Source organism: Lissotriton helveticus, chromosome 1_1 (assembly GCF_964261635.1).
Source record: "Lissotriton helveticus chromosome 1_1, aLisHel1.1, whole genome shotgun sequence".
Lineage (NCBI taxonomy): Eukaryota > Metazoa > Chordata > Amphibia > Caudata > Salamandridae > Lissotriton > Lissotriton helveticus.
Genome location: NC_136057.1, coordinates 50,768,575 through 50,794,638, shown reverse-complemented (window position 1 = coordinate 50,794,638; position 26,064 = coordinate 50,768,575).

The window sequence follows — 26,064 nt, the reverse complement described above, 5'->3', positions numbered from 1 at the left end:
TTGACTGAGTTATTATTTTCTGAACTTTACCGCATAAATTCCGCATAGGTAATTAAAATTTACCACATAATTGGCGCCCGAACAGGGACCCCTCCCCCACCCCACGCGCCGGAGGTGCGTTGCAGGCCCGGTCCCCTGCCACAGCGCTGACGGACAATTACGCGTACCCGCAGGATTTCCTGTATCTCCCTCAGGCCAACGGAGGTGACTGAGGCTGCGATCGACACCCAGACGAGGCGGTGAGGAGTGCGGAGGATCCCGACCAGAGCCTAGCTGAGAGAGCAGAGTCCGAGGTATTTGGAGGCCCACCAGTTTCCGAAGTTCCGAAGTACCTATGTCACGAGTCCAGTCCAGTCGAGTCCAGGGTCCAGTCCAGTATCGAGTTTCCGAGGCCTTCTGTTCCGTGCTTCCCGGTGAGTACCGTTGCTGGGGACGCATCTAGACGTGCGCATTAATTTGTGCCGGTCAAGACGGGTTTGGGTACACAGACCCGGTCTGCACTGTTTAGCAGTGTATCTGTACTGTTTAGCAGTATATCAAGTATGGAGGTAGCTAGTTTCATTTTAATCATTGTTGTTCGTTTTAAAAATGTTTAAATGTGTTCTAAATGTCGTGGTATGAATGATTGTTCGATCTACATTACTGTGTTCATTGTATTAATTGTATTAATTGTGTTCAAATCCAAGTAAGTATCAAGTACCAAGTAGTACGGCGGAGACATGCCGCTATTTTCTAAGCTAAGACAGATAGGAACTAGAAAAGGGATACTAGAGGAAGCTGTTCCCATTCCACCCAGGGACACTCCAGGGTACTTTATGTACCATAAACATGGCCTAGACGCTGTATTATATCTTGATTTATGGGTGGATTACACTAAGGATCTAGCAGAGAATCAAAGATGGCCCGCTGCAGGGACATGGGATGCCGAGTGCATCATGAGAGTAGAAGAAGCATTATGGAAAAAGAAAGCCAGACAGTCACAGAAAGATGCCATTGAATTATGGCGTAAAGAATCGCATAGACGCACAGAAAAAGCACTCAGAAAAGCAGAGAAAAGTAGAGAGGATTCAGACAAAGCCCGAGAAAATCTTTTAGTTGAAGAGGGGATACGAGTCAAAACAGAACAAGTAGACAGACAACGAAACGCTCTTATGAATGGTATGTATCCTCTTCTGGCCGAGGGTTTACCTAAGGCCACTCCGGAAATACCAAAGAATCTGCCCCCTCCATTGGTCCCGACTAAAGTACGTCACAAGGCCACAAAGGACATTTTCCTCTCTTCCTATTTAGACGATGTAGCTCCTGAATATGTTAATGTTCCGCCACCACGCACACCACCTGTTGATGGCACTCCACCCCGAGATAATCTACCGCCACCTCCGCAACACCATACTCCTCCTCCCGTTCCACATCTTCCGCCTGTTCATCCACTTCTTCCCGCACCTATTCTCCCTGACATACACCCAACGAATGCTTTTGGACCTGGCACCTCAGGGGGTGCCTCAGGAGGTTTTCAGACCCCACCACAAGCACATCGATTGACTTATAGGGATTTAGCACAGCAACGTACACCTCAATCAGCGAATTACGACATACTTAAAGAGCCTCTTACAGACTGTAGATATGATCCAGTACCCGGTAAAGATGACAGAATGATGCTATCATCAGTACGTCTACGACGAGTTGCAAACTATTTAATGATATTACCAGGAATGATCGATCATCTAGACAGAATATATCACTTTGTTCAGACAGGGGAAGGTCCTGAAAGTATTGGCGATGCCATAGCATACCAGAAAGTTGACACTCAGAAAATGATATTACGTTTTTTCATAAACTGCTTGATTAGAAACCAAGACAGGCCTGGTGCAGACCAGGAAGAGATGAAAGCACTTAACAAATGGGGTCAGAATATAGCAGACGGAAAACATGATAGACAGAATAGTATAGAAAATATGTGTCGAAGGATCCGAAAAACAGTAGAACAAATACATGAAAGGAGACAGCCTGAAAGAGAAATGGATACAGACAAGACTGAGTCCTCGGAGGAGGAGGAACAACCAGAAACGACTACAGGGCAATTACAATTACCAGCTAGAGAAATGATAGCATATGTAGGTAAGGGAAGACCCTTTATTAATTCAATGCGTCCAGTACGTCCAGAAAGTAAGAGACTTTTTCAAGCTGCCATGTCAAACCCGAAGACGCCTGAACACTTATTTCAGGTTACTGATAAAATACTGCAAGAACGATTGGGGTACCATGTACTCAATTCTATGGATGAACAAGAATTAGCCAGGTCAGCAGTACAATGGGCTGACAGTTCTGATAAATATAATGATGACGCATTAGCACAAACCTTTTTAAATCTTTCTCCAGACGAACAGAAATTAGCTGGAATATACATGATTCAGCATCTCCTTATTTTATATAAAAGCCAACATTCTGACCCAGGTCCCCTACCTGATATATTAGTAGAGCTACTCATGAATAGATGGAGAGGTCTAGGTACTGACCTAATTAAAATAATTCTAGAACAACGGCACAGATATAGTGCCTTCCTGTGTCCACAGTTTGATCCAGCTCCACCTCCAGAAAGAAAAATGTATTACATAGACAGACAGAATCCCTTGCGAGAAGTACATCCAGTCAAGAATGATGATAATACCTTTAGACGTGTGTTTGTGTACACACCCATAACAAAAATGGAACTGTTGGAAATGAAGAAATTAGTGCCCAGTCATGACAAAGATCCAGCAGGTTTCCACCGTGAAATAAAAGACATGTTACTCATGGGTGATTACACCTATCCCGAGATCATGAAAATATTGAAAGTATTATTGCCTGCTGGTATTTACGAGAAGCTCAAGGAAAAAGAATGGGAGGTGGGAGAGGCAAAGATAGATTGGGCTGCATTAGAGAACGAAGAAAATACTAGAACCCCAGGCCTAGGGCTCGGGGACAAAACTAAAGCATTACCAGGATTGTTAGTACAAGTATTGCCACGTTTGTTAGCAACGAAAAAAGAGGACTGGGATGCAATCTCAGCCTGCAAACAGAAACCCGATGAAGACACTAGTGATTTTTATTCCCGATTTGAGAAATGTTTTGTTATTAATAGTGGCCTGAAACCAAGTAGCGAATCATATCCACATCTTTTTGTATCTAAATTGGTCGAAAATTCTCTGCCCCAGGTTAAGAATCGTGTTCTGAAAGTCGAGAGCACATGGCAAGCAAATACGCCTTCACAAATGTTACAAATGTTACAGTACCACCAGAACAGAATTAGAGAAGAACATGATCACGAACAAAGACGTATGAAAGACACAAAAATGAAAATGTTAGTTGCTCAGTCAGTTCCAGCTGACGGTCAGAAAAAGGGTATGACACAGTCCAATAATTCAGCAGCTCCTGTTAAAGGGACATGCAATTATTGTAAACAGCCAGGTCACTATATAAACGATTGTGCAGTTTTGAAACATAATATAGCTACAGGTAAAACTAAAGAGAGACCGCGTCCTCCTAGACAGGACCAGGTCCAACAACAAGTACCACAGAATATCCAGCCTATGCAAGCCTCACAACAGACAGTAGCGGTACCACAGCCACAACCCATTGCCGCAACACAACATGCAACACAGCAGATGTACCAGTATGCACAGACGGATTACCCCGATTATCAGCGATACACATGAAACAGCCTAGAGAGGGAAGTTGGCTTGCCTCTCATTGAGGTTCCTGTAGATCAAGAAGGTCCTTATGTACACAGTCAAGTATTAGGGAAAGACCGAAAGTTTCTGATTGATACAGGGGCAAGCAGGACAACTATAAGTCACGACGAGGTTCCAGGGGCACCCCTCTCAGGCTCACAGAATGTTTCCCTTGGATTTTCAGGAAAGCCTATTATTAATGAAGTATCACAACCACTTCCCCTTGCAGTTGGTCCATTGACACGTACTACAGATCTATTACTAACGAAATCATGTCCAGAAAACCTGTTTGGTATAAAGACATTGAAAGCTCTAGGAGCTGTCATTTGCTGTTCTCCGGAAGGAGTAAGACTGTTTTTACGTGACTTTAAAGGTCACTATGTGTTGAGAGATATTGATCCCAGATTACGGAATGTTCCTGCACATTTGTGGGCACAAGGCCCCACTGATGTAGGATGTATGCACATTACACCATATCGAGTCACACTCAGACCAGGAGTAGTCTTGCCACGAATTCGACAATACAAATTACCTCCAGATGCTGTAGCGGCTTTACTGAAAATCATTGACGAGCTCATTGCACAAGGAGTGGTTGTGGAAACCGACTCCAATGTATGTAACTCCCCTATCATTCCTATTCTTAAACGTACTGATCCAAATGCACCCCCAGTTTATCGATTAGTTATCGATCTACGCGAATTGAATAAATGCATCGTACCACAGTATCCTGTGGTCCCTGATATATCGTCTCTATTAGCTGCCATTGATTCCGAAGCGACGTTCTTTACTGTGATTGACCTGAAGAACGCCTTCTTTAGTGTCCCCATTGACCCGGAAAGCCAATTTCTTTTCGGATTCTGTTTAAATGGTCGAAGCTTCAAATTTACACGCGCACCTCAAGGATTCACAGAAAGCCCCAGCATCTATAGTCAAGCACTAAAAAGACAACTAGACAGTATACATATGCCTAACAACACTGCTCTGTTACAGTATGTCGATGATCTATTGATCACCGCCCGCAGCGAACCTGAATGTGAGCATGCGTCACTGACGGTTCTGCATTTCCTGGCTGACAAGGGACACAAGGTGTCCCCTTCGAAGTTACAATTCTGTGTTCAGCAAGTGGTATACCTTGGGCACTTGCTGTCCAAATGGGGGAGACAGCTAACACCCGACCGTATCCAGTTAATTGTAAATATGTCACAGCCCAGAACACAAAAGGAGGTACGGGCCTTTATAGGCCTCACTTCTTACTGTAGACAATGGATCCCTCAGTATGCATTTCTAGCGAAACCACTCATACAGTTGACAACTCAGGAGGCAGCGTCTTCGACTGTCCCCCCTTGGACTCAGGAACATACACAAGCTTTTGACGACTTAAAGAAAGCCTTATGTCAAGCACCAGTTTTAGCGACACCATGTTACAGCAAACCCTTTACACTTTTTGCCACAGAACATGAAGGTACTGCATTGTCAGTACTCACGCAGGATCAAGCAGGTTCACACAAACCGTGTGCCTATTTTTCTAGTACACTGGATCCAGTAGCCCAGGCTCTGCCTGCGTGCTTGAAATCAGTAGCAGCAACAGCTCTAGCAATCAGACAAAGTGATTCCATAGTGTTAGGACACCAATTGACAGTACAAGTTCCACACTCTGTGGAAGTTCTTTTAAACCGAACACAGACTCAACACTTGACTATAGCACGACTGACAGGTTATGAATTGACATTGTTTCAGCCACACATAGACATTAGACGTTGCAACACATTGAACCCTGCTACACTTTTGCCATTAAATGAGACAGACCCATTGGCACATGATTGTATTGAAGTTATTACTATTACGACAAAACCCAGACAAGACTTGACAGACACCGCATTACCAGACCCAGACCTGACACTCTATGTGGATGGTTCATGTATGAGAACAAGTACAGGAGAATTAGTGGCCGCTTATGCAGTCACGACAGAAACTGAAGTCATAGAAACAAATTGTATAGACACCCTTTCAGCTCAAGCAGCAGAGCTCATTGCTCTGACCCAAGCCTGTATTCAAGCAAAGAACAAGAAAGTTAACATATACACAGATTCACGTTATGCATTCGGAGTCGTACACGACTTCGGTGTACTCTGGCGAGAGAGAGGTTTTTTTGACTTCTCACGGTGCCAAAATTCAGCACGGTTCCCTCATTCAAACTCTGTTAGATGCAATACATCTGCCTACGGCGATATCCATCATGAAGTGCAAGGCACATACGAAGGTTGCAGATTCAATTTCTCAGGGTAACGACCTAGCAGACCGAACAGCCAAACATATAGCTCAGACTCACATCACTGATCTGACAAAGACCATAGTCGCGACACCAACACATTGCATGACAGTTAAGGATCCCGCCCTAGAGGTAATTGATATACAGACACATGCTACACCAGACGAAATCAAGAAATGGACTGAACTAGGAGGGGTCCAGACAGGCCAAGGATGGATGACGAAGGGAAAATCTACATGGTTTCTCCCCGACTCTATGGTCCAAGTAATCATTAACACAGTACATAGTCCTGCACATTTAGGAGAAAAAGCCATGTTAGACAGTATTCAAAACATCTGGTTCAATAAACATTTACGAGCAGCAGCCAAACAGAAAGTGCGTACTTGCATGATTTGTTGTCAGTTCAACCCAGGTAAAAGCATTCCCGTAGAGCAAGGTGGATTCCATCCTCCCGATCACCCTTTTGAAGTCCTCCAGATGGATTATATCCAGATGGAACGTTGTCGAGGATTCAAATATGTCCTCGTAGTTGTATGTGCACTTTCCCGTTGGACAGAAGCATATCCAGTCCCAGATTACACTGCTCCGACCACTGCCAAGCAGCTGGTACGTGAATTTTTCCCACGGTACGGTTTGCCCCGTGTCGTGTACTCAGATAATGGACAGCCATTCTCATCCGAGTTAATGAAACAGGTATCACTCCTGCTCGGCTATCAATGGAAGTTCCATTGTGTCCGACATCCCGAGGCAGCAGGCCTCGTGGAACGCCATAATCAGACTCTGAAAATTTGTCTTGCCAAAATCTGTAGAGAGAAAGGAGTCGACTGGATAGTAGCTTTGCCAGTCGCACTCTTCTATATGAGGATGGTCGCACATTCCAGAACAGGGCTATCCCCGTACGAGGTGGTCTTTGGTAGGCCACCAAATATGTGGGGGACGCCTTTGCCGAGAAAAATTACCGATGTCGACTGTAATATGCTGACAGATTACCTTGCCTCCTTGATGTCTGCACTACAATCTTGTCGTTCACAGGTAGCTGCAGCCTTTCCCGACACCACCGATGTAAAGCCACATGGGATCGTTCCGGGAGACCTTATTCTCGTCAGGAACTTTGATCGGAGGAGTCCGCTGGAGCCCCGTTGGCAGGGGCCGAAACTTGTTTTGCTGACCACGAGGACTGCAATCAAGGTCGAGGGCCGCAAAGGGTGGCTCCACTCCAGCCACATCAAGTTATTTCATGGACTGCTTCCAGCTACAGACTCTCAGCCCTCCCCCTCTAAGGACTGCCCAGATTTCAGTGACTCTAAACTTCCCCTGATAGAGAAAACTCCGTCCGAGGAGTATAAATCCAAACTAAGGTCTAGCAAGTCAGACAGTTTAATTGTTTAAGTCCTCCCCTAGGTGAATCGGTTAAACCTGATTCTGACATGTACCCGTTAGACCCCAAGAGAGAGAGAGATAGACAGAAACAGCTCAAGAAACGTGAATATTGTAAATCTCTTCGCAGCCACTGCATTGTGACACTATTGATTATGTTTCTTCTAAGTCTTCTGATTATTGCTACAAGTGCGCTTTTACATATGTACTACCCTATTTTCAAACGTGCACAGTCTTCTTCAAATGACACTGTCGAGCACTCTTTCAGTGAACTACCCCCTCATGAACTTTCTTACCGACTTGCGCTGCGCAACAACACATTCATTAGTATGTTACACCATTCCCATCAGACCAGCAATGCTACTAATTGTTGGATATGTGGCCGACTCCCTCCCTATCAGAAATATAAGGGAGTCCTGCCTCTTTTTCCGTACCCGTTCACACACAATGGCTCATGTGGTGCATGGTTTAGTTTAATTAATTCCTTAGATTCCTATTCCGCAGTTTACCAGGGTAACTGGGTATGGGGAAATCTGAACACAGTTCTGCATAAAGTATGTTTCCCTGACAAGGAGGGTCTTCCTAAAAGGGTAGGGACTGATCTAGAAAACGGAGTATATGGATTAGGTAACTTTACACTTAACCTCATGATTCTGAATGTTGAATCCGAATCTGAACCAGTCTTACCTGCAATGTCCGTACTACCAGTTAAAGGTGAATTATGTGTCAGAAAGAATGGTTCAGTACACCTGGGTCACAGTAAATGCCTTACTGTGATCGAATTCAGTGATAAGGGCAAGTCCACATTCAAAGCTTCACGTCATTCCTACTTTGTTTGTGGTCATACCGCATATGTACGCTTACCTCTAGATTGGGATGGCACCTGTTACATTGCATTCCTTCTGCCACCTGTTTTCCTAGCCCCTCCTGATTATCATAGGGACACCCATCTAGTACACAATAGACCACAGAGAGATCTCCCGATTGTCGACTACACTGAAACGGCATGGGAGCAATACACAGACTTCAATAAAGGTTTCTTTCCCTACTTAGGTACTGTCTCCAATAGTAAACTGATACGAAAATTAACCAGAACCCTCGAAGCATGAGTGAACGAAGCTACTTCCGCCCTAAGTAACTTAACAGAGGAGCAGTCTGCTATACGGATTGTTGTTCTTCAAAATCGTCTCGTCCTTGACGTCATTCTGCCCGATAGGGGCGGAGCCTGTAGAGTCATCGGGTCGAGCTGCTGTGTTTTCATTCCAGAAAACGCGCCATCAGTATATAGAGCCATTACCCGTCTTCACAAGATTGCAAGTATGATACACCAGGATCCAGGCACCTGGACTTGGTCCGGTTGGTTCTGGACCACGTTGTCAGCCTGGGGATGGAAAGTCCTATCCTTCCTAGGTATTGCCCTTCTCATAGTATTCAGTTGCTGCCTATGTTTGCAATGTGGGCCAGCGATTTGCGGCTTGTGCGCCACATCATGTATTCCTCATTCAAGTCCTCATTCAAAACGTAAGAAGAAAGAAGAGCAAATGATGTTACATGAACAGATTGATAGATTAATGAGGATTGATATATCATGAAGGGTCCGTAGGGGACAAGGAGGGAATGAGGTAATATGAATTTTATGGTCAGTTATGTCCCCTATCGTAGACCCCACCGGTTCCATGTACGTGCTTTAAGTACATGTATGTTCCCTCCACTTTCAGCTATGAAGACGCAAATACATTTGCGTCCAACGTTAACATGTCCTCTTCCAGATCCACCATGAATGGGTCGGATATTCCGTTCCTAAGTGTGCCTTGCCAACGTCTTTATATGGTACACTTTTCATGTATTACTCGCTCTGGCGAGTTAGGCCCTGATTTCTGCCATCAAGCCTTTTTCTGCCTTCTGTCTCTGACAGCCGCAGCCTGCTGCTTCCTGACCCTTGACTTACTCCCTGCGCGGCGAGCAGTGCCTAGCTCGGCCTGCCTTGCCTGCCAAGACTGTATTCAACCTTCAAGATTATCTGCTCCGCTCCTCAAATACATTCCTGTCTAGTAGTTTACGAAAACATCCTTCCCAGCTGCAGAGCAAAGGGCCCGGCCTCACTGTCTCCATGCAGGAAATTCATAGCTTCTGTTACCATGGTAGGCCCATGGCCCCTCACATCTCATGTAGACACGTAGTCGTATATGCACGCACTCGCAGTCAGTATAGAATAGCCTCTGCCCGAGAGACCTTTCCTTCTAGATAATACAGTCCTTTAAACACAAGATATACCCAAGATATAGATATGATTTGGGTTTAGGTTGTTCTGACACTCCAGACTTCTGTCGCCACATGTAGGGCTAAATGTCAAGTCCCCTTCACCCTCCAGTTCCACGTCATACTGCTGCGCGCGCATCCCTGTCAGGTATTTCTGCTGACTCTGCAGGATTCTACTAAGGATCCACCCACATGTGACACCTCTATGTGACGTTTCTAGCACACACCTCCGTGTACGCCCTCATGCACGCCTTCTGCTACGTACATATGTTCTTATCTTTTTCTCTCAGCTGTTACGCCTTCTGAACCCATCACCACTGTAATGCATTGACTATATATATGATGTACTTGTAATAAAGCATTGTAATTCCCTTCCTGAACCTTCGTGGTGATGGAATATGAATGAACCTGGTTCGAACCAATTCCTTTTTAAGGAATAAAACCCCTTTCAAAACTCAGATGCCACGGATTCTGCCTTTCATTTTGACTGAGTTATTATTTTCTGAACTTTACCGCATAAATTCCGCATAGGTAATTAAAATTTACCACACAGGGAAGGCATGGCTTGGCAGTTCGGGCTGTACTGTTCCCATGAGGCACAGGGTCAGACTTATTTGCATATAGCCATGTCTGAACTGGGGTGGCAGAGTGGGCTAAAGAACGGTGATGGATTAAACCCAGATCTTTTGACTGGGTGTGAGTGTTTGATTGGTTCAGATGCTCCGTCCATTACCACCCCCTTTTGTACAACCATGGGATTTTTAACATATTGTCCCATGTCAGTGCTTCTCTCGGGAGGTCCTTATTTAGCCAGCATTTCAGCCAGAATGTTAGAGGCCGGAGTGCAATAATGTCACCTAAATAGGGAGAACCTAACTCCTCATGCTCTATGAAGTTAGCTGTTCCTCTCGGGACCCCCAGGAGCTGTTTCAAGAAGTTCTTTTCTGCTACCACCAGGTCCTTAACAGTTGTGTGCCCCCATAGCTCGCTTCCATAACAGCCTATTGCCACACTCTTGGCCTGATATACTTTTAACAGAGCGGCAATTGGCTGTTTCCCCATTTTCCTCGCAAAATTCAAAATTGCCGCATTTGCCCGTGTTATATCTCCTTTTTTTCCGTACAGCGGGGCCCTATTTCAGTTGGTTATCAAACAGGACCCCCAGATATGATTTTAAATGTAATCGAATAAAGCTTGTTTTGACTTGACTTGACTTGACCCCCAGATATGAAAAGGTTTTTGTCGTAGGAATCTTCTCCCCATCTACATAAAATGAAAACTCCTTGTTATGTGCTGTACCTACGTTCATAACAAAAGATTTTGAGTTATTAATGAAGAGATCCCGGGTTTTCATAAAAGTGAAAAAGGAGTTAAGCAGCAATTGGAGCCCTTTTGCGGTCCTTGCCAACAAAACGGCGTCATCCGCATAAAGTAAAACGGGTAACCCTTTACGTCTGACAAAGGGATAATCAGCATGTGTTTTTAAAAGAGTGTTTTCCAGGTTATTGATGTATTTGTTGAAAAGAAACGGGGCTAGGATACAGCCCTGTCTAACGCCCCGGTGTACTCCGAAACCCCTGGTCACCTTCAAGTCCTGGGTGTATCGTACATTAGCTCGAGTGTCCTGGTGTAAATCCGCCAAAAAGTTGACCAGGTTCTGCTCCACCCCCATGTTTTTCATAGCCTCCCATAGCTTGGCCCTGTTGACACAGTCAAAGGCTTAAGACAAGTCCATAAAAGCCATGTGGACTGTGCCCTGGCGTGCCAGAGTGTATTTTCCCAAAACCATGTATAAGTTGAGACACTGTGAGATGGTAGAGTGGCCACTGAATTGGGGAAATTATGTTATTTTCGGCAGCCCAGGTTGTTAACTTGTTCAGGATTACACCACCTACTACTTTTACGACCGAGTCGATTAAGGATATTGGCCTGTAGCAGGATGTACTGTTACGGTCCCCTTTTTTGAAAACGGGGACTATTGTGGACATCCAACAGGACTTTGGGCATCCATGATCAACGGCTGCATTAAATACAGCAGAGAGAACGGGTGCCCAAGTTGATATCCTTGATTTAAAAAGGTCCGGGGGCAGACCATCAGGTCCGGGTGCTTTCTCACTAGTTAGGCCCATGATGCCCTTCTCCACCTCACAAGTGGTGAAGCACAGGGGGTTAATCCCTGGGACACTTTTGTCATATATAGGCTGTGGTGTATCGCTATTAAAAATACAGCTAAAATGGGAGACCCAATCATCTTCTGATATGTTGGTGTATGTAGAGGAATCACCTGGGGAAACAAACAGGGGTTTGTTTATGATACCCCAGAATTTAGCGCTATTACCAAGTATTTCGGGGTCTATCAGGTTTTCCCAGGTGGTCGCTTTTACTTCTGCTTTGCGTTTAACCAAAGCCCTTTTATAGGCAATCCGAGCTGCCCTAATGTTTACCGAGTCCCTTGGTCTAACCTTTAGGGCTGACTTTAGATCACGACTTGCCTTGGAGCAAACATGGTCAAACCACTTTGGCACATTACAGATCCAGCCTGTGGAGGGTACAGTTAACATTTCCCCGACTTTAGTGACTATACCATTAAAGGCTGATAGGATTTCCTGTGCTGAAGGTGCAGGAGAAACACAGGTGGATAACTCGATATTACATGTCCTGTTAATCTTATCATAAAGTTGGGCCGAGTTCACCATTTCCTACTTTAGACGTCTCTTACAGTCCGTACATTTTAAAACCCCTCTGTCTGGCCTTTCTTCTCGTACATTGAGGAGCATACCTCCTAAGTAAATGCAAACAGGATTATGGTCACTCAATGAGTTCTCTAGAATTTTAAAGCCAGATATATAGGAACTAAGGTTGCTGGAGTAAAGTATGTGGTCGATGTAGGAACCACCCACACTGCCTTTAAAGGTAGGGATTTCATATAAAGTGTGATCATCCACATGGGACATGGCAGTAAGTAGGTCAAAATCATCCATAAATTCATTCAGCAAATTGCCACGAGGGGTATGATCGAAGTGAAAACCTTTGAGTCTGTTACAACCCATTAGGCCTATTGGGGTGGTTGCTGGATTCCCGCAGGGGTGTACATTTAAATCTCCTACAATGACAACCTGGGGTGGGAGTCTCCTCATATTAACCCTAAGAAAACGGTCTAAATCCACGATCTTGCAACCCCCTTTAAGGTTAATAGCATTATAAAAGTTAATCAGTGCTAGTGATTCTTTCCCCTTTTTGATCGTCAATATTTGAATGTCGTTATCACTAAAAGGAAATCTATTAACAGAGCATGTTAGTGCTAGATCAATATACACAACAAGACCCCCTTTAGCTCTACCGCTCCTTGAGGGCTCGGCTGGCACAAAAAAGCTTTTGTATCCTTCTATAAATGCGTTGTTTCCTACCAGCCATGTTTCTTGTAGGCAAATTATTGGATAGGATTTTATAAAGGACACCCAGGATGGATCATTGATTTTACTAGCTAAGCCGGCAATGTTCCATGAAATTACGTTATGCTTCGTTACTGTAGTTTCCTCTGGAGCAGGAGCTTCACCCCTTGAGTCTTGGCTGTTGTAATTAGCCGGACATGGCTCTGGACTATCCGCTGCCACTGATCTTAGATCCATATTGCAGTTCCATTTGTTTGTGTGGATTTGAGTGTGTTCTTTGGTTTGTGGGAGCAGGGTGCTCACTGACTCGTTATTTGTCGGCAGGTCGTTGGTTAACAACATGTGTGCCTTGGTAACAATTGTTTCCATGAATGTGTCCTTCTGCTGTTGATTGTTGGTATCCTCTATGGCGGAGTTAAGTACCTCGGCTTCCTGTAGCGACCCCCTGATGTTTACATTTTGTCGGGGTTGTGGAGGGGTATCTTTTGCTGGTGCAAGGAGTATTTCATAAAGTCAATCCACTCCCTCAAGGCCTTCCTGCTGGTAGAAGGCAGCGAACCGATTGAAGGTGGGTACCCTGTACTGAGTGTTATAGTGGTCAAGGTGCCCTTGTCCAAAGGTGTAATGGGGGTACATACTACCATGTGCCATTTGGTAATTATCTTGTGGGGTGTAGTACCTAGTTCTGTGTTGATATTGTTGATTTGTGTTCCTTTGGGGCTTGGATGGCGGATGAGAAAAGTAGCTCAGATCTACAGTTTGTATTCTGCTTTGTAGGTCGCCGTCCCTCCAACCACTGATGTAGTTAACCACCCGCCGATCTTTAAAGTTTATAACAATACAGTCACCCTCATAATCCTTTTTCCCCTGTCCCACCCAATTTATTCTTCTGACCTGTAAGATTTGACCACTTATGGCTTGAGGGATAGGTCTATGTCTAGTTAGCCAATGACTAACTTTGTTTTTTAACTCTTGATAACCCTCGTGTTTTCCTGTACCTAAAGATGGGACTCCTATCATAATCACGGTGTAGGGATGGGATTCCGGTGGCAGGTCGATACATGGGAGTTTACTGGCTGGGACTGGATTAATGGGGTGATCCTGACGGTTGTTACTACAGACGTTGTTTAGAACCTCTGCTGCCCACTCGCTCTCACCCCCCCCCCATCTGTGGTATCTGGCCCGATGTTGCTTGGGTGCACACTAGGAATAGCTGTCACAACTGAGCTCATACCCGGTGTCGCTGTTGAGACCTTGGGTGGCTCCATGAGACCCTTAACTGCCGTTTTCGGTGGCTGTGAGGGTTTAGACAATTTGCTTGGGCCTGGTGTTGCAACTAAGGTGTTCTTTTTAGCAGCAGGGCACGGTGGCTTAGTTATATTTTTATACGTTGCCTGGATTTGGGGGGGTCTTAGCATACTTTAGCAGCATTTCATTGTTCTGCAAGAGAACTTCTTCCATCTTATCGACTTTCTCAGCCATCATTTTAACCCTTTGTGTCAGAGGGAGCATGAGGGACTTCATCAGGTGCTCAAGTTTTCCCATAATGGTGTCTAAGTAGGTGTCATTAGTGCTTGTCCTATTAGACTGCTTACTGTCAGTGTTGACTGTTTGGGTACCTGTACTATTCTCTACGCATACCGACTGGCTTTGATGTGATGGTGTTGGGTTTTTTGTTTTATGATTAAAAACCCCCTGGTTATGCATGGGTTTGTATTTGTCGTATTTCAGTTTTGCCCTAGGTTTCTGTGTCACCCTCACCCTCCTCTTGATTGAAGAAGTGCCTACTTTTCCTTTCCCTTGAGTACAATTATTAGGGGAAGTTAACCTGTTAGAGGTTCGAGAGGCTGTCGCTACTATTACCACAGAAGCATCGGTGTGTGTGTGGAAGATTCAGCGGTTGACTGGATGTTAGGTGTCAAAGATAGTCTGCTTTCCCTGGTAACAAAGTCAGGTGGAGGGGTTGTGCTTGGAGGGACTAACTGCCTGTTCTCTGTATCCGGGAAGCCCGCAAATGATTCCATGAGAATGGAATCTTGAGAATATGCTGTGTGTGTGGATGAGTTGGCTATTATATGTACATCCTGAGCTTTCTGCGTGGGAAGACACATGCTAGGGGGCAGTGAGAGGCGCCTCTCAGTATTTTCTATCGCATTGACAACTGCTCCTATGGTTTTTTGAAGCATTCTGTCAATCGCTGTAAGGCTTGGGAGGAGAGTGGTAACTTGGGCCTAGAGGTGGACCGAGTCGACATTGGGGTGGTCTTGCTTTTGTTCATTATGGTGGTGCTACGTCCTACTAGTGATATTAAATATCTAAAGTCACTATTAAGCAAACAAGAATGTTAACGAAGAATCACCTTGCTATGGGCCAGGGGGCGCCGTAGGACCAAGAGGGGTGGCCCAGCCCAGACTCTTCGGGCCTCCTCGGGCCACAGAGGGCCCGCCCTTTGCCTGGGCTTAGCCCGGCGCACCCGTGCGCTCCCGCGATGTGGGAGGAGCTTTGTTCTTTTTGTGCGCCTCCGGGCGCAGCTGACAGCATCAATGGGCGGGGCCAAGGGATTGTGGGGGCTGTAGTCCCCCCGCTCGGCGGCCGCGGTTTGTAGGCGGCAGCGGGGGGGACCAGATGCCCAGGTGCAGCTCTCCCCAACAATCTCCCCGCAAAGGCGGCAATCTCACCACAATATCGGCAAGCAAGGCGGCAAGGCACTTTGATCCCTCAGGGACAGCGATTTCTGCAAGGCTCTCCCGCTCCTTAGCGGAGCTTCGTTCTTTTTGTGCGCCTCCGGGCGCGGCTGACAGCGTCAATGGGCGGGGCCTGGAGGGATTGTGGGGGCTGTAGTCCCCCCGCTCGGCAGCCGCGGTTTGTAGGCGGCAGCGGGGGGGACCAGATGCCCAGGTGCAGCTCTCCTCAACAATCGCTCCGCAAGGGCGGCAATCTCCCCACAATAACGGCAAGCAAGGCACTTTGATCCCTCATGGTCGGCGATTTCTGCAAGGCTCTCCCGCTCCTTAGCGGAGCTTCGTTCTTTTTGTGCACCTCCGGGCGCGGCTGACAGCGTCAATGGGCGGGACCTGGAGGGATTGTGGGGGCTGTAGTCCCCCCGCTCAGCGGCCGCGGTTTGTAGGCGGCAGCGGGGGGGACCAGATGCCCAGGTACAGCTCTCCTCAACAATCTCCCCGCAAGGGCGGCAATCTCCCCACAATAACAGCAAGCAAGGCGGCAAGGCACTTTGATCCCTCATGATGTGGTTTGACCAGGTCAATTGATACAACTCTGTTCTCCCTTTTACCAGCAAGCGGCGGTAGTGACACTGATCTTCTGTGGATTGTTCCGTGGATTGCTAAGACAGGTACTGCTTTTCTGTAAGAAGGCCCAAATTCCTTCTTCACCGCGATCACCGCAATCTTTTCCCTGACTAGATCCCCAATCTTTGGAATCCAGACGGGCCTTGCTGGGACAGGTGGTTTTTCTTCAGTGGTTGTTGGCTTTTGTGTTGTGTTACTCAGACTTCTTTTTGTTTCATTTAAGTCCTGTAAAACAGCCAAACGATCTTTGTCAAACTTCAGTGGTGGAACAAAAACCCTTTGATGTCAATCGAGGTCTTCGATTATCATTCTAGTACCAAACAGTAATTCATATGGAGTGATTCCACCCAGAGAATTTCTTTGCAGATTGTTAAGACTACGTTGGACACTTATTAGATGGTTGGCCCACCCGTCACCCGAGCCTAATACCCTAGCTGTTATAGATTGCTTTATGTCACGTTTTTTTCTTTCCACTACCGCATTTCCCTCAGGATGGAATGGACTTAAGTACTGCAATGCAATGCCCTAGCTGACCATGGCCTCCTTTTAAGCCCGAGAGCTAAACGCAGGACCCTGGTCAGAATGTAGCGTGCCGATTGCGTATGTGCCGATAAAGACTTGCAAATCTTTTATAACAGTTCGGGCGTCAGCCGAGCGCTGAGGCCACATCCAAATGAAACTTGTCCTAATAGTTGTGGGACCGCATTCGTCCATGGTGACGTCTGCGTGTAGAAAGTCTAATGCTGTCTAACAGTGGTGTCTGTGCTGGGTTGGCTACACTGTAGTCAGATACTTGGTGTTTTTCAATGCTATGATCTCTGTAACAGACATCACAATTAATTCCACATTTGTACACTTCGACGCTCATTCCTGGCCACCAGTACACCTCTTCTAACTCTATTAGAGATTTTAAGATCCCATGATGTGTCAGACCCTCTCCCATATGTGCTTTGTGAACCAAAGCAGCTCTCCGGTTCCTGTTTGGAATTACTCTGTCCCCCACTCCAAAGATTCGAGCAAAAGGAACGGAGTTTGCATCAATTATGTATGTATGTCTGAGTGGATAATTTAGTGGGAACGCCACATAGTTGCCTTTCATTGAGGCATTAACTGCTAGAATTGTTTCACCGTCTATCGTTGTTTTAGAACGATTGATTGTAGCTACGGAAGCCGTTTGCACAGCTGCCTTCACGGCTTCATCAGCCAATGAATTCCCTGCAACGTGAACGCCATCACGCTGATGATACAGTGTATGAATCACGTGAGTCTTTTGTAGTTCTTTCTGTAATAGAACTACTTGTTCCCAAAGCTCTTTATGCTTGATTGTGCCACCTTTTGTATTTTTGAAACCATTTTGCACCCAGGTCTGCAGATATTCATTCTAATTCCTGACGCAGTTATACGAATCGCACACTATGAGTGTGGGGAATTCGCTATGGGTATTTTCAAGCGCCGTCTTGAAAGCCTGTAGTTCAGCTCGCTGAGCCGTACAGTCTCCGAGTGATTGATTTTTAGTGACCATCAGCCTAAATTTACCTTCACGCCAGCGACCTTTTAACAATTGCGCATGCAGCACTTTAGGCTTGTTTACCCCCAATTGCGGGTTGTGCTGAACCGTCTGTATAGATTATACATCCGTAATGTTCTAGAGGCAGAATTTCAGTTGGCAGAGAACATTTGTGTTCGTATTTTAGGAATTCTTGTGTTTTCAAGTAGGGGTCAAACACGTATTCAACATCTGTTGTAGCAAGAGAAGTAACCCATTGTATCCATCTCGGATGTAAAGCTTTTGCATTTGGAATGCTCACTTTTTTCACTGCTTCGAAAGCAGGTACAGGTGTAACGATCATTATGCGTTTATCCTGTGCTAGGGCTCTCTCCTTTGCTACTGCAGTTTGAACCGCTGACAGAATTTTTTCTGTAGAAGTAAATTTAATTTCAGCTTGTGTATACAAGTGTGATTTATAAGCTATTGGTACCTTTTCACCTTCTTTAAAGGTTAGGTATGTGAATCCGCATCTCCCTGGGATGATCCGGATCACAAGGTTGCGCACGTTTTCGCGTGTCTGTAATTGTGTTTTTGCTAACATATCTGTTTGTACTGAGCGCAAAATTTCTGTGTGTTTTTGAGTCCAATTAGTTGGTTTGAAATCAGGTTTGATCAGTTCGTAGAGAGGTTTAAACCTTTCTGCGTAATTTAGAACATAAATTCTTCCAAAATTCAGGAAACCTCGAATTGACTGTAAGTTTTTCAGTGTTTTCGGAGGTTGGAGCAGCACACATTTCTCTAGAAAGTTTGCTGCCAGGCTTTTGCCTTCACTTGAAAGTTCATATCCTAAGAATAGGACTTTGTGGTGGGCAATTCGTGATTTTTTAAAATTGAATTTGTTCCCTTCAGAAGCGAACCCAAGTATTATGGTGTTTACTCTTTTCAAGTGTACGTCCAAGTCATCGTCTGTAAGCTAGATATCATCGACATACGATAATGCTTCATCATTGTACGTTTGTAGTAACTCTTTTACTCTGGCTGAAAATAACCCTGGACTATTCTTGAATCCCTGGGGGAGATGGCAAAATTGACGCTGTGTCCCCATAATTGAGAAAGCGGTCAAATGCCTGCTTTAGGTGCAATGTTTTGACAGAAGAAACCATTTGAAATATCTAATGTTGTTTTATATTTTTATCCGCACGATGTTATTCATCAGTGCTGCACTGTGTGCATTTTGTACTGCAAATGTTTTGCAACAAGAGTTTAAGTGTCGGTAGTCCAAAACTAGACGATATGAAATGTCTGGTTTGGAGACAGGAAACAAAGGATTGTTCATAGATGAGGTGCATGTTTCAATCACCCCTTAATATTCCAGTATATTTAGCATCACCCTGACCTGTTTTTTAGCTTCCTGCTTAACAGGATATTGCCTTTGCATTGTAGGTTGAGTTTTTAGGTCTCGGGCCCAGTGTACACTGCGCAGCAGTGTCGCGCAGCGAGAGTCCCTTTCTCTGCGTTTTGAAAATGGACCTAGGAATTCCAAGCAGCTCGTGCGTGTTGTTTCCTAGGTCCATTTTCATTGGCCTTCGCGTGCGTGTGTTTTTAAAACAGAACACGCAGTAGGCCATGGGCGGTCGCATAGCTCTGCCCATGGCCTATTGGTGTCTGTTACGCGCACAAGAGGCCATATATGTTTAATTATCGCGGCCGTCAGGGCCGCGGTAATTGAAGACATATGGTTGCAGTGGCGTGCGCGTGCGCACCACTCACGAGCATTTTTTTTTTTCTGCTTGCACAGTGACCGCAACTAACCAGGAGGGCCCGGCTCTTAAAACAAAACTACAGCGTTTTGAATTTCGTTTCTCGGGAAAGAGAAACCTGCGCTGTGTGCAGAGGCGGGAGGCGTCGGTGACTCAGTCCCATGGGGCCGGGCATCTGCTGAGGCTGCACCCCCCTCTCAGAGGCTGGAATCCAGAATCCCGACGTCTGTGACTCGGTGCTTCGTTTGAGCTGTGGGTTGAGGACCGGCACTTTTTTTTCCCGTCATCACAATGCGTTCCGCTTTATCATTCGGCAATGCCTTGTTTCCCGTTTGACATACCGTGGGCAATGCACACACACATTCCGCATCCCGATTTTCTGAACAGAAACTAAAATATATCTTCATCTCCAGTTTTTATAAAGCACTGACTGGTATTCTCTCTCATACTTTCCTTGTGAGCAAATGGGAAATGGCTGGTTATTATGTTTTCCTAAGCAGCGGGATGCGGCCTGGTTACGAGGGAACAAGTTGTGTGTGTGCTGTCGAAAGCTCCAATTATTTTGCAAGACTGTAATCCCAAAGCAGGCATTAGGCTAACCGTTATCCCACAGCACGCCACATTTCACCCCTGGCCCCGGCTTCCTGTGACCGTGGCACAGCGAGGAGACGTCGTCGTGGTGTTTTATCACTTTGAAAATATCTATCATTAAATATTGCTACAATGGTTTCATAGTTCTTTCTTAGTCTGGGTGCCCTTTGTGTATGTTTTGGCATTTCCATCGACCTGTTTTGGTTGAGTATGGTTAGATTTGGTAATCGTTTTATTTAGTGATATAATGTTTTTGCTGTTTAATATGAAAGTAAAATGTGTTTGGTCCTTCCTACGCAAGCATTTTATTGTGTTTTACGCATGTGTTTAGGTGCACCAAAAGAGTTCAACATTTTTCATTGAGCTCTATGGTCAATGTCCATAGCCCAGCCATGCCAGCTTTTGTTTCCTAGCAGTACCATTATTTGGGTAAATGGTTCTAATTTGATTGTGTGTGTGTGTGTGTGTGTGAGGCTGTGCTATTTTTATCTCTATATGTCGAACCACGTTGCAGATGTAGGGTTAGCTAACGTCCCTGACAGGCTGATGCCTTTCATACTTGAAAGGTTTCAACACAGGCTGTTCAGTCAACAGGTTGTCAGTTTACCCTTTACCTTGAAGGTGCCGAGTTTGACGTACGGTTGGACATAATAAAGTCATCAAAGGCTCGGTTCTTTGAAAACTCCATGATTTCTTAGATAAGTTAGTATTCGAGCAAGGGGAAGTCCCTAGCTGCTGAAGGCGGGTTTTTCCAAGAAATCGTTGTGGATTCTCGGAACTAGTCGAAGTAGCCATCCCGTCTTTGGGCTGCGTAGGCTAAGTCTAAATATGGTTATGATTTCTATGCCTATATAAGGATAGGGTAATTTATACCTATATATGGGCATGAATCTGGAAAATTACACTAGGGTCCTAGAGTCATATACAACACAAGGATAGAGCCCTTGGTATGAGTTTGTTTATTGCAGTGTTGGGTGAGATCGTTCGCTTCCAGGACGGTGGATAGGGCTTGTACTGTTGGATCATCGGCATTGTTCAAGTGCAGATTCAGGTCTCCTAGTAGAACGTCTGCGCTGCCTTTAAGGTAGTTTTGCGTTAATAGTTTTGTTTAGTCCTCAAAGATTTGTCATTTTTCACCAGGAGGGTGATAAATTACATGAATTTTGATAGAGTTGGGGCCTTTGGACGAGAGTTGAACTCCTACATATTCAAAGGTAGGGTATTTCGTGTTGAGGAATGGAGTTAAGCACAGATAGTTTTTGTGTATAATGATTAATCCACCGCCAATACGATCTTAGCGGTGGTACGGATGATTGAGATGTCCTGTGGGTTTAGAGAATTGATAAAAGAGGATGAGTGGTCATTCATCCGGGTTTCAGTTGGAAAGCAGAAGTAAATTTTGTGTCCTAGGATAGTTTCGGCTATTTGAGTGGCATGCTTTACTGCTGACTGACAGTTTAGTAACATGCAGTAACGCGTAGGTAGTGATCTTGGACCAGGCTGACGGGGTTGGATGGTTGTTATTTTGGTAGACCGCCTGGGAGGGCGAGTGGTGTTCAGGGTTCTACTCGTGCCAAGGATGACCGGGATCTGGCGGCGACAAGGCTTGCTCGGGGCATTGTCATACGTGTTGCTCAGCATTTCAGCTTCCCGTTGCGTGATTTCAGTCGTGGTGCATCTATGTTTGAGATGGTGATGGATATAGGGGGTAGTTTGTCTAGGGGTAAAGGATAGGGGATCAGAGTGTATGTTTGTGGCAGGATCAGTGTTCGCTATAGATGCGTGAAGCTGGGGTAGGAAGTAGGTAATCTTTGCGTTCTTACTAGATTTCATCCAGAATAGTGTTGATTATGAGTTGAAGCTGGGCTGTTGTAGGGATCAGTTGAGTGGCGTTTGGGTCAATGGTAGGAATTGGAGTGCGATGGAGCTCGGCTGAGTTTGGGGCGGAGTCTAATGCAGGAGCGGCCCATGCAGGTAAGAGCGGTGGGGCCGGGTGGGGGGATTCAATAGACGAAAAGGAGGGGGAAATGATTTATTTAATTTTCCCTTGTCGTCGTCTGTCGCGTTCCCCCGGCACCCCACTGCTCTTACCTGCACAGGCCGCTCCTGGGCTAATGTAGTATCCAGCCTGCTGTGGTTGGAGGACTGAGAGAATTCCGGTGGGATAGATAAGTCAAGCTGGGCAGTGGAGGTGTGCCATGCAGAGGGGGTAAGTAGTTTGGTATCGAAACAGAAGCTTCAGTGCGTATGGGGATCAGAGAGGCTGTAGGGGAGGTAAAGATGGGGGCAGTGCAAGGGGGTTTGAGAGTAGAAGGTTCAGCTAGTAGATGAGGGCATTAATGGGAGAGGGTGGAGGGGTGGTGGTGGGAGCGAATGGCATGGCGGGGCAGAGAGCCGGAAAGTGGAAAATAGATAATTTTGTTTAGTGGCTTGGATTAGGATGTTCCCATTTCTGTATATAGTTATGGACCGATCTCCGCTAAAGTTCTGGGATAGGGATATAGTTTATTTAGATCCATAAGGGACATTGGTAGCATTAGTTACATGAAGGTTTTGAATGACGTTTTCTCTCCTTTTGGTGGGTTTCGTAGTGTAGAAGATGAAGTTCATTTTAAGACTTCCGTGTGTTGGATTGTACAAGATGTCTGTTATTAGTGTCTCTGGGTGTTCTTTAAGCATTTTGTGTTTGTACTTTTTAGCAGCATGTTTGGAGAGGTTTTGCAGAAATGAGTTGGGGGCATATCTTTCCACGCTCCCGAAGTTAAAGTGATACTCAGAAGTTGTTTCTGGGGATAACCAAAGTTAGACTTCAGGAGAAGCATTCAGAGGTGTGCCTAGTGGTCAAGAGGCAGCCTCCAACAGCTGAGATGGCTGCCTGATTGTAACATTGGGGCCTTCAGTGGATGGTTGGTGGGCACTTCTTTGGAAGAGTGGACTGCGAGTATCAGAGGCGTGTGAAAAAGGTCGCCAAGGCGATCTGGTAGGATCCCTTTGAGGAAAAGGGGGCCTTGAATGCTGAAAAGCGCCAGTGGGCCTGTTGATATCACTAGGTTCTTAGTGGCCATGGTATCTAGGAGCTGGTGGTTGTGATGGAGTTTATTAGTCAGTCTGCAGAAACGTCCTTTATGTTTGACGGCATATATACAAGTTATACACCCACATCATAGGTAGTATATCAATATCACCATAGACTTGTAGACATCACAAAGGATGGGTCACTGCTATAGGCACATGGTAGGATAGGAAGCAGCATCAACTTGAGATGACAGTATATGCACGAGATATTATTGGAAGAAGATGGGCAAAAAAATCACCATGTAGGCTTAGAATAACAGTGTCGATATAAAGACACAGTATACTCGCAAGATAGCATCTTGCACTTTAGCATGAGGTACCGGGTTTTTATGGACCCGGCAGTAACAGGGGAACACCCGGAGACCTCTTGAGTCCTTCCTGTTTCGGACCACAGAAACACAGAGTCTTCTAGGTGATGTCAATGATCGTGTTTATTGGTTGCAACCAGTAACAGGTATCCTAGAAGTACAACAGCATGTAGCGCATGTAGGTTCTCAGGAGACTGCTCGTTTTTACAGAACCAGCCTTCTCTTTTTATACAAACTATTACACTTCAGGCAAGAATTCTTTGTTTTTACAGTGGGTCATATAAATATTTCTACTATAAAGGAAAAGCAGAGTCATGATGGCAAGCCCACATTTTAGTTTGTCCAGTTCGTGATCGATTACCCAACAAGGCCCAGAACTTCCATCAGATATCGACAGACCCACAATAAAATCGGGCACCTCCTCCTCGTAAAACAGATCATAAAGAAGAAACAGGGACAGGTGTGTGTGAGATAAAACATAGCTTGTATGCGATGAAAGGTTTATGACATGTTGTGCCTTGATGCTAATCTCGTTCGGCCACTGGGAGAGGAACTGCCTGAAGGTGTACGTGTCCTTTTCAGATCGAATTCGGCTTTAGTCATTTGGCTATGTAAGGGCAATCACAAAATGGATGCCGCTCACAAAATGGAACCCGAGGGTTCGAGACGGAAACTACGATTTCGGGGTGATTTTGTCACTCGATCATGACGCAAATGTTTATGTATAGTATCCCAATCATTGCCGGTCTGCTAGTACCAAAATCGTCATGATACGATGATATGTCAAACACGAGTGTAGAGCTGTGGTACCACGCAGTAGCAGGGTCCAGATTTTTCAGTACCACAGACCCTCCTTTTGCCCTTATATAGGCAATAACCTATGCTCATGCTAATCTGAGTCCAGGTCTGTATTCATAAAGTCATTGAGATGTCGCTGTAGCATCATCCTATTACTTAGTTCATCCCTCGATACAGGTTTCCTTACACATGATGTAGCGCAGAGGCCACATATTGCAGGAGCACACTGCACGCACAGACAGAACAGGAAAAGGATGGCTAAGATCAATCCCATGACTATCAGAATCTTCCATCCCCAGGCAGATATCAGTTTTCAGAACCACCCCATTAAGGACCAGTCTCCTTCATCCACGTGAATGGACTCGGAGATTTTATGCAGTTTGGAGATGGCCTGGTATACTGTCGGAGCGTTATCTGGGATGAAGATTCAGCAACTGGATTGGATCACCTTACATACCCCACCACGGTCTGCAAGTATGACATCTAGGGCAACCCTGTTCTGAAGGGTCATAAGGCGGTCCGACTGGAGCTCCGCAGTCAAGTTACCTAGGGCACCAGCCGTTTCGATCACGGCGGATTCAACTACCCTTGTCAATTGGCGAATGTTCCTGCTGTTCACCATAGGCCCCCAAAACGGCAGAAAACCTTTTGCGGAATCCCCAAACTCCTGTTCCGCAGTGTCGTCTTTACTCACAACACCCCTAACTGTCCTGTCCGTGTAGGTGGGTGGCAGTAGGTTCGAGGTAAAACATGTGCCCGAAATGTCGGGGGGCAACCATGTATATGCTCTATCATGGCAGACGAAGTAGGTACCCTTAGCTGCTAAGAACGAAGGGGAGGTTTGGGACGAGAAGACGTAAGTCTCAGTACAGACACTCTTCCCTAGTTGAGCTCTGGGGTTTTTGCCGTTTCCCTACAGACATAGGTGACCCTGATGGGGTACTATCCAAATTGGGGAGGACTTCTTTGCTCCCTGGCTCTCACTCAAGGAAATTCCATAATTTGTTATATTCCATCTACTGTAAGGCTTCAATTCGTCTCTGGGAATCGTTCTATACGTGTCGATACCTCTACTCATATTTCTGATTCCCGCCACTAGTGTCTTGTTGCTTGAGTTGCTTCCTGGGGAATATGGTTTATTGTTTGAAATGCCCACAGAGAACCATAGTAGCTAAATGGCAGGACAAAATATGGGATACCCTTATCTGTCGGGTGTGGCATAAGTCCACATACCCAACAATTTGTCGTGTTCATTACAAACTGGTGCTGGTGTAGGAGCAGAACGAATGAGTTGTTTATAAATTCTAGTCTTCTGGCAGACTCGTGTTCAGGTAGGGGGTGAAAAGAGTGCGGGGAAACAGTAGGAGGAGGTGTGGGCTGTGTGGTGCGTGCAAATGATACTCAAAAGGTGAATAAAGCATAGCCTATTAAGAACATCATTATGCTACACAACATAAAAATACATATTAATAAAAATCGTGTTTTTGCCATCACAGTGCATATTCTCGTTTCAAAGTTTATTGGTTTGGCAGGTCTCTCCATCTTGGGAAACTCCATCCTCTAAGTTGCTGCCTGCGGTGGGAGATTGATTCTGCTAAAGAGTGCTTCTGCCAATCCAGGGTAACTCCCTTGAACCGACAGAACTGTCGACCTAACCGTCTTCAGCTGCACTCCAAAGACTGTGGCAACCGCGGCCCTAGCAGCAGAACCGGATGGCGGTTCGAAAAT